General features: G+C 48.1%; 1 protein-coding gene and 1 long non-coding RNA gene across 2 annotated transcripts in view; both read left to right on the top strand.

Moving 5' to 3' along the window:
- Window positions 1–3: 3 nt before the first annotated feature.
- Window positions 4–1,854, top strand: LOC140420306 (uncharacterized). Its single transcript, XR_011946285.1, has 2 exons — window positions 4–114; window positions 1,557–1,854. It is a non-coding gene; the product is annotated as an uncharacterized lncRNA (long non-coding RNA).
- Window positions 1,855–5,276: 3,422 nt separating this feature from the next.
- LOC140418000 (uncharacterized) overlaps window positions 5,277–9,516 on the top strand; it is a 132,389-nt gene continuing 128,149 nt past the window's right edge. The window contains exon 1 of the mRNA XM_072501430.1: window positions 5,277–6,328. The gene's annotated coding sequence lies outside the window, so the exon portion shown is untranslated. The remainder of the gene's footprint in view (window positions 6,329–9,516) is intronic.

Here is a 9,516-nt window from a genome sequence, read left to right as displayed (position 1 = left end):
ATTGACCAATGGAAAGTTGGAGGACCGGAAGGACTCTGGTCCTCCAGCTAATCAGCGCGGGCTTTGTGTGACTGATGGATTGAACTTCACAAGTTCCTGCTGTTTCCAACATCTGTGAGTAAAACACTTTATTTTCTCCTCCTTTCCATTTATTTTCTCATTCTGACCTTCATTTGGTAACTTGCAGCAACTGAAGGGAAAGGAAGTGAATCCAGGGAGGGTGCAGACTCTGCAAAGCTTGGCCCAGGTCTCTCTCTGAAAGACATTGACTCCTTTGCTCCCTCAGCTTGACACATTTATTTGGCTAAAAGGATGGTCACAAGAAACAGAAATAATGCTCCACACCCGCCAACACATCACCAGACTGCTCAGACTTGTATAATCCTGCATAGAATTCCCGAAATTCCTGTTTATTTCCTCCGTCTTAGGAGCAGCACGGTAGCATTGTGGATAGCACAATTGCGTCATAGCTCCAGGGTCCCAAGTTCGATTCCGGTTTGGGTCACTGTGCGGAGTCTGCACATCCTCCCCGTGTCTGCGTGGGTTTCCTCCGGGTGTTCTGGTTTCCTCCCACAGTCCAAAGATGTGCAGGTTAGGTCAATTGGCCACCCATGACAAATTGCCCTTAGTGTCCAAAATTGCCCTTAGTGTTGGGTGGGGTTACTGGGTTATGGGGATCGGGTGGAGGTGTTGACCTTGGGAAGGGTGATCTTTCCAAGAGCCGGTGCAGTCTCGATGGGCCGAATGGCCTCCTTCTGCACTGTAAATTCTATGTATGTATGTCTTTGTGACCCTTTTCCCTCCAGCAAGCCACAAAGAGAAATCCGCTCCAAAGTCAGCCTTTGTATTTGCTCAGTTTATTCCCAAACTCCTTTTCGCATCCTGCTGAGTAAATAGGGAGTCTGCTGCATTAACCTCCTCAGCAGAGGTTACTAGGGATAATCTTATAATTCTCCTCGGCCTTCGCCAAACAAACCTCCAGAAGCCGCTGGTTCTCCAGCACCTGCACCTTTTATTAGCAGTGTGAGAAATGATCATCCCACCCTGTCATGAACTTCACACGTCTGGAGGGGGAAATACCAGGGGCCAAGTTAAAGAAAAGGAAGAACTCAAACTCTTCCTTAAAATGTGTAGTAAATGAAGTACCTCTTATCAGGAAGTCATCAAACATCCACTTTCTCGACCGGGGGTGAGCCCTCGAGCAGAAGCTCCAGAAAAATGGGGGGTGGGGGTGCGGTGTTTCCTGTGGTGCAGGAGGATACCAGGTGTAGGATCATCCTTGGCTCATTCTGGAGGTTGACAGACGATACTCCGAGGTCCTGGCCATAGAGCTTCTGCTGGAGAGGAAGAAGCTGCAAAAGAACTTTCACCTGCTATCCACCAGGAAGGCAGTGACCAACTCCGCCAGACACGGGGGACCTTTTATGAGCACGGAGAGGGCTAGCCGCCTGCTGGTTCACCAGCTGAGAAAGAAGGCAGCCACGAGGGAAATAGCCCAGGTAAAGGATAACAGAGGCAGACGGTATAATAATAATCTTTATTATTGTCACATGTAGGCTTACATTAACACTGCAATGAAGTTATTGTGAAAATCCCCCAGTCGCCACACTCCAGCGCCTGTTCAGGTACACGGAGGGAAAATTCAGAATGTCCAAATTACCTAACAGTATGCCTTTCGGGATTTGTGGGAGGAAACCGGAGCACCCGGAGGAAACCCACGCAGACACGGGGAGAGTGTGCACACATTGATGATGCATCCTTCCCAAAGAGACAAATGTATTTATATTAGATCTGCCTGTAGTGGTAGGAAAAACATTATTTACTTTGCATGATAAAATAAATGTCCTTCCATCAGCTTTTGTGGATTATTTCAGTGGAAATGTGCTCTCCCAGGCTCAATGATCATCAGCCCACTGGAAGCAAAGTCATGGCCAATCCAGCAGAAAGAAACCCTCCCACTGCACCATGTGTCAGAATCAACATGGTTCAGTCCTGGGTGTGATTAACAGCAGCAATAACAGCAGAATCCAACCCCTGTCATCACTTGTGAACTCGCTGGTGTCTCAGCAGGTCTGATGACTGACTGAATCCTTTCCCACACACTGAGCAGGTGAAGGGCCTCTCTCCAGTGTGTACTCGCAGTGTGGATAACTGAGTAAATCCCTTCCCACAGTCAGAGCAGGTGAATAGCTTCTCCCCAGTGTGAACTCGCTGGTGTCTCTGCAGGCTGGATAACCGAATTTCTGCCCACAGTCAGAGCAGGTGAATGGCCTCTCCCCAGTGTGTACTTGCTGGTGTGTCTGCAGGATGGATAACTGAGTGAATCCCCGCCCACACACAGAGCAGGTGAACAGCCTCTCCCCAGTGTGAACTCACTGATGTTTCCGCAGGGCGGATGAATCATTGAATCATTTCCCACATTGAGAGCAACTAAATGGCTTTTCCCCAGTGTGAATTTGCTGGTGTGTTTGCAGGTGGGATAGTCGAGAGAATTCCTTTCCACAGTCAGAGCAGGTGAATGGCCTCTCCCCAGTGTGAACTCGCTGATGTTTCCGCATGCTGGATAAGTGAGTGAATCTCTTCCCACACAGAGCAGGTGAGCAGTGTCTCGCCTGTGTGAACTCGCTGGTGTGACTTCAGGCTGGATAACAGAGTGAATCTTTTCCCAAACTGAGAACAGGTAAACGGTTTCTCCCCAGTGTTAACCCGCTGATGTCTCTGCAGGTTGGATAACTGAATGAATCCCTTTCCACACTGAGAGCAGGTGAATGGCCTCTCCCCACTGTGAATGCGTCTATGAGCTTCGAGCTTTGATGGGGCCCTGAATCCCTTCCCACAGTCCCCACATTTCCACCGTTTCTCCATGTTTTGGGTCTCCTCGTGTCTCTCCAGGTCGGACAATCAGTTGAAACAGAACACGTGTACGGTCTCTCCCCGCTGTGAATGGTGTGATGTTTTTTCAGGCTGTGTAACTGGTTAAAGCTCTTTCCACAGTCAGTGCTCTGGAACACTCTCACTCGGGTGTGTGTGTCTCGGTGCTTTTCCAGTCACGCTGATGGTTAAAATCATTTGAAGCTGACAAATCAGGGAAACATTTCTCTTTCCAGATTCAAAGGCCGATTATATTCAGGACCTAATGAACCGAGTGACTCGGTCAGATCTTGATGTGACATTTGGTTTGAGATTTCTTTCTATAAATCCTCACTGTCAAATATCCTGGACAAGGAGTTTACAAAAGACATCACTGTCAGTACAGGATAGAAATTCAGAACAGACAATTCTAGTTTCTATGGAACATTCTTTCCTCTCTCATTCCCCACAAGCTGTAAATCTCCATCCCACACACTCCCTCCATTCTCACTCTGCTGTATCTAATATTCACCCTCTCAATTCTCCTGAAGGTGCTGATTCAGGCTGATTGACAGATTCACGCTCACTGCTTCCTATCAGATCCCCGTTGGCTGTATGTTGGAGAAGGTCACACACTAGGCGGCACCGCCAGGATGGATGTTTTTTTTTGTCCTTTTTGCCCAGTTCCCGGGGAATTTGGGTGGACAAACTTGGGTCAAGCTAAAGGTTCAGTGAACCCGTCGACAAAATCATGCTGAAAATTTCAAAAAGGTCTGGTGGGAAGAAAGTTGCGAGAGGAAACCCTTCGACGGATTTGGTGGGTCCGTGTGGCTCACCAGGAGGGAGGTTGGTGGAATTGACTCCAGTGGGTGCAGCCGTTCCTATCACGGTGGATATGCTGGTGGGGGCACTGGCCTCGGAGTTTGAGAAACAAGTTGGGAAGTTCTTTGAGAAACAAGGGCAAGCTCTGCCAGCATCTCTAATGGAAAGGACCCTTTTACTTGCGGGATCGGAGGAGGGTAACACATCTGGAATCTATGGGCGGATCCTTTCAGAGGAAGGAAGCTCAGTGGATGGAGTGAAAGTGAAATGAGATGAGGATGTGGGGCCTGTAGGAGATGATGGGGTGTGGAGTGAAGTCCTTGGGAGGGTGAACTCCACGTCCTCAAGTGCGAGACTGGGCTTGGTCCAGCTCAAGGCAGTGTTTAGGGGACACCTAACCAAGGAGAGGATGAGCAGTTTTTCCCCAGATGTGGACAATAGGTGTGAGCGGTGTTCCAGAGGTCCGGCCGGCCAACCACACACACATGTCCTGGTCCTGTCCCAAACTAGTGAGCTTTCAGGTCTTCTTCTTCAATACCATGTCGGCGATTATCAATATCGAACTGGAGCCCTGTCCTTTGGTTACCTTACTTGGGGTGTCGGACTCGCTGGGGCTGCAGACGGGGGAGCGGAGGCAGATGTCCTTGCCTTCCCCTTGTTGATTGGCCAGAGGCGAGTCCTGCTCGGGTGGAGGTCTCCAACCCCACCAAGTGCCCCAGCATGGTGTGGGGATCTAATGGATTTTTATACTGAAAAGATTAAATACACCGTGAGGGGATCGGTCAAGAGTCTTACTCAAGGTAGTGGCCTTTTATTACTTACTTCAACATTCACAACTGATCATTAATGTACACTACAAACAACAAGGGACCCAGTACTGATCCCATCGGAATATCACTGGACACAGACTTCCAGTGACAAAGACAACCTACGACCATCACCCTCTGCCTCCTGCCACAAAGCCAATTTTGGATTCAATTTGACAAATTGCCCTGTATCCCCAGGGCTTTTATCTTCCTGACTAGTCTTCCGTGTCAGACTTTATCAAAAGCCCACAGAAGTCCACTTAAACCGTACAGCCTTCATCACCTAGTCACCTCCTCAAAAAATTCAGATCAAATTTGAAAGACCCGATCTCCCCCTGACAAAACCATGTTGACTATCCTTGATCAATTCTGCCCCACAGAGTTTTTTCCAAAAGTTTACCGACCACTGATGTTAGACCAAAATCCAAATCCTACCAACTGTCCTGGCTCGAGACAATTTACACCTCTTTAATCTGTGATTCTCCCTCTCCCCAGTTTCTCCGTCTAGACCTGCAGACTTAATTACTTGCAAAGACTCGTCTTCAAAGCATCGTATTGCATCTTTGACTTTGTCTAAATATATGTTTCTGGAACCTACCTCTTCATTTACCGGAGGAAGGAGCAGTGCTCCGAAAACTAGTGATTCAAAAACAAACCTATTGGACTTTAACCTGGTGTTGTAAGACTTCTTACTGTGCTCACCCCAGTCCAACACCGGCATCTCCACACACTGAAGTTAGACTCACTGGTCTGTAATTTCCTAGTATTTTCTTACTTCTCTTCCTGAATAATGGAACCACATTATCTGTCCTCCTGTCCTCTAGCTCCACTCCTGTGACCAGAGAAGATTTGAAATTTGTCAGATCCTCTTCAATCCCATGGAGGCCTGGGGATTTAAATAAGTCAACAATTAAATAAGTCAACAATTGAAGGTTAGGGGTGACAGTGGTTCGCATTGCTGCCTCACAGCGCTGAGGTCCCAGGTTCGATCCTGGCCTCAGGTCACTATCTGTGTGGGGTTTGCACATTCTCCCCATGTCTGCGTGGGTCTCACCCCCACAACCCAAAGATGTGCAGGGTAGGTGAATTGGCCATGCCAAATTGCCCCTTAATTGGAATGAAGAAAAAACTGGGTACTTTAAATTTTTTTTAAAAATCAATTGAAGGTCAGAATTTGAAAAGAAATGGAAAGGGGGAGAAAAGAAAGTGTTTTACTCCCAGATGTTGGAGACAGGAGGAAGTTTCAGTCTGTGTGAAGCTCGATATTCACTCAGACAGAGGAGCAGCAGCTTTGCTGGGCAGACCAGTGGAGGAAGCTCCGTGCAGCCATTAACACAAAGACCGGACCCTGATTTGCTGCAGACCCAGCGTATTTCCGGTCCTCCCCAGGTTTCCATTGTTCCTGTAGCCAATAGGGGGTGGATTCGGACCCCACGTGATGGTGGGCGTGGCTTTCACCGCCGGACGCACTGAGCTCATTTCCAATCTGCAGCAATTTGTCCCAAACTGACTGCGAACGCCCCTCCATTCCTGTGACGTCACAATGCAGTCCTGTGTGAATCACTCTGAATAGAAATCACTCTGAAGCTCATGATGTCACTACTGTACTTTAGACGTCACAGTAGATCACTCAGCCAATAGGAATAACTCAGGCTCGTTATGTCACTTCCGTATTGTGACGTCACAGTGGAGCCCTGCCGCAATCAGCCAATAGGAATCTGTCTGCTCCATAGACTGGGGACTGGAACAGGAAGAAGCACACGGGAAGTTAAAACAAGCATTGACTTCTGCCCCCGGCCTCGGTCCACCAGACCTGAGAAAGCCGATCCACATACATTGCACGAACGAAGGTGAGTTCCATGCCGCAGTAGTGACCGAAGTCCACGGGGACAGGCGAAGACCAGTGGCATATTACTCAACAAGACAGCCGCCCGCACTGGCGGGCTTGTTTCGCTGCGTGGCAGCTCTGGACTGCGCAGCATGGGCGGTCAGGGTCAGCGAACCTACAGTAATGAGCGGCGATATCATCTTACACACCAGGCATACCATTGTAGAAATGTTGAACAACAGTAAGCTCAGATCAGTCTCAAACCTACGACAGGCCCACTGGGAAACGGTCTTAATTCCTAATGATGTGGAGATGCCGGTGTTGGACTGGGGTGGGCACAGTAAGAAATCTTACAACCCCTGGTTAAAGTCCAACTAGCTTTCGGAGCACAGCTTCTTCCTCAGGTGAAACTTCACCTTCAGCTGAGGAAAGTTCAGTTCCTTCACCTGAGGAAGGAGCTGTGCTCCGAAAGCTAGTGATTCGAAACAAACCTGTTGGACTTTAACTTGGTGTTGTAAGACTTCTTACTTCATTCCCAATGATAGATCAGTGGTCATCATAAAGGACACCGGGGAAACCCTGCAGATTGAATCATATACACAGGAGAGTCCCATGTATACTCAAGATAGATGAGGAGGTAAGTGGAACGATAGTGGAAGAAGACCCTCTAGAAACCCCAGAACTCACCTGGATGTAGATGGATCTAGAAAATATGTCAACGGTCCCCACGAACCGGATGGGCAGTAGAAGATGACAAATTAAGAACAGTCCTCTTGGGAAGGCTGGAAGAAGCACTGTCAGCAGGGGTGGCTGAATTGGTGGCTTTCACTCGGGCCCTGATCATGGCCAAAGGGAAGACGGTGAACATATACACAGATAGTAGGTATGCCTTTGGGGTTGTGCACAACTATATGACGGCATAGGAGGGGCTTTGTCACTTCTGGAGGTGATAGGATAAAACAGCAACAGCGTATGGAAGCCACAACGTTACTGAGACAGGTAGCAGTGATTAACATTAAGGCCCACCAGAAGGTAGAGACACCCCAACAAAAAGGTAATGAAGCAACAGACAAGGCGGCCCAAATTGCCCTGGAACACGATATTCCCATCATAAGTGCCCAGGTGGAAAACATCAGTCTTGCACAATTACACAAAGATATATCAAGGGAAGAAAAGGAGGAATGGGATAAAAATAGGGGGGAAGCCAGATAAGAAAGGGATCTGGAGGAAGGATGGAAAAGTAATTGATCCTGCCTGCATCAGGCAGACCCTCCTTGAATTACACCATGGAATGGACCACTCAGGAAGAGAGACCATGATACACTTAATCGGAAAGGAATGGTGGTGGCCAGGAATGGGGAGAGATATAGCTAAGCACTGTCAGAGATGCATCCCATGTGCGCAGTACAACCCGGGGCGCCCCGTAAAGATCTGGGTGGCACATCAGCCAAGACCAAATTGATTCTATCAGATCACAACCCCCGAGCCGGGGAAACGATACTGCCTAGTAATAATTGACCAACTTACCAGATGGGTGGAGGCATTCTCAACCCGCGACTGCACGGCCATAACCGTGGCACGAATATTAGCTGAGGACATGATTCCTCGCTAGGGGGGTACCCTTGCAACTAGATTTGGACCAAGGAACGCACTTTACTGGAAGAGTAATGAAGAAAACATGTGAGTGGATGAGGATCAAACAAAAATTCCACATCCCTTACCATCCCCAAAGCTCAGGAATGGTAGAGCGGATGAATAGGACTCTAAAAGCTGACCTGACAAAGGCACTAGGGGAGAAACAGCAGCAAGGATAGATGTGCTGCCCACTGTCCGAATGAAGTTAAGAGCGAGCCCAAACCGAACAACTGGATTATCACCCTATGAGGTGATGAAGGGACGAGCTATGCAACTGCACAGGGGATAATAACAGGGGGAGAAGAAATAGTCTGATTAAGGGACAGGACGCGTAGATACATATTAGAGTTCAGTAGTCAGTTAAAGGCAAGTGTGGACTGGGCAGGAGACGAAGGATAGAAATCTGGAACTTTTTCTGGACCACATTCCCTGATGTCCCGACACCAGGGACGAAGGTGATGGTAAAGGTGCTACCTGTAAAGCCTGGGATCACCCCCAGATGGACGGGACCACACCAAGTCCTGATCAGTGGGGATACCTGTGTATGTGTGGACATAAAGGGTATGGGACGATAGAAACATTGGACACAATTAAAAGTATACCGAGTAAAAATATGCATTTATGTTCAAATCAGGGAACTCCACACAACCAAAATTCCAAAAACTGCAGAAGACTCATGACGTTTGCTGTAATAATGATAATATGTTTGATGGTAGTAGCCGGGAGTAGACTCCCAACGCAGAATTAACGGGACTTGCATGTAAATACCTACTTGTACATGTCATGTGCATATGCGAAAGGCATAGATGTCTCGAGCTGTTGGGTGTGTGCCCATGTGCCAATCCATGCAAAAGGGGGAATACCCCTGAGATCAGTGCTCTTTAATATAACGGAGGCGGCAGCGTGAATAATTAAGCAGAATGCGACGCGGGGGAAATCGACGAAAGATGTCTCGGGGATAGATATGTACGCCATACATCTAGAACAATGGAAGAAAGCAGGGTTCCATCTCTCAGTGGTGTTCACCGGGTTTTACCAACCCCGGTATAATTTCACCCAAGCTCCACCATGGTTCGCAATCACTGATATGAGGCGAATAAGGTGGACTAATGATGTGTTGTGTCTGCAAAGAACCCCAACGGGACGACCTGCGGAGATTAGTGTGGGACACAGCACATGCCGATTGACATATGGCATCGCCAAGGGATATGCATAGCTGAAAGGGTTGCCCAATAACACATACCCAGGGCAAGAGAGTGGACCTGGGTAGTGACAATGGGAACTAATCCGATGCGATACACAGCATACAATTGTACTTACTTTATTTGTGGACACAAAGCTTACCCATGGCTCCCTAGTAAGTGGACAGTTGGGTGAAAATATTCACCCAATATTTTACTTAGGATATGTTGTTCCTTATGTACACCACATAGGGACCCTGAGAGAGAACCCAGACATTACAAAAAGAGAGATAACAGAGACACAGCGATACTTTGGAATTTTACTTTCTCTCTCCCCACCCCCCCCCATAGGAGTGGCCTTCGCCATAAAAGAACTACGAAAAGTCGCTAAAAT

The sequence above is a fragment of the Scyliorhinus torazame genome, chromosome 5 (assembly GCF_047496885.1).
Source record: "Scyliorhinus torazame isolate Kashiwa2021f chromosome 5, sScyTor2.1, whole genome shotgun sequence".
Classification (NCBI taxonomy): domain Eukaryota; kingdom Metazoa; phylum Chordata; class Chondrichthyes; order Carcharhiniformes; family Scyliorhinidae; genus Scyliorhinus; species Scyliorhinus torazame.
The sequence above is the reverse complement of the archived record's forward strand: the minus strand, read 5'-3'. Positions and strand labels throughout refer to the sequence as shown.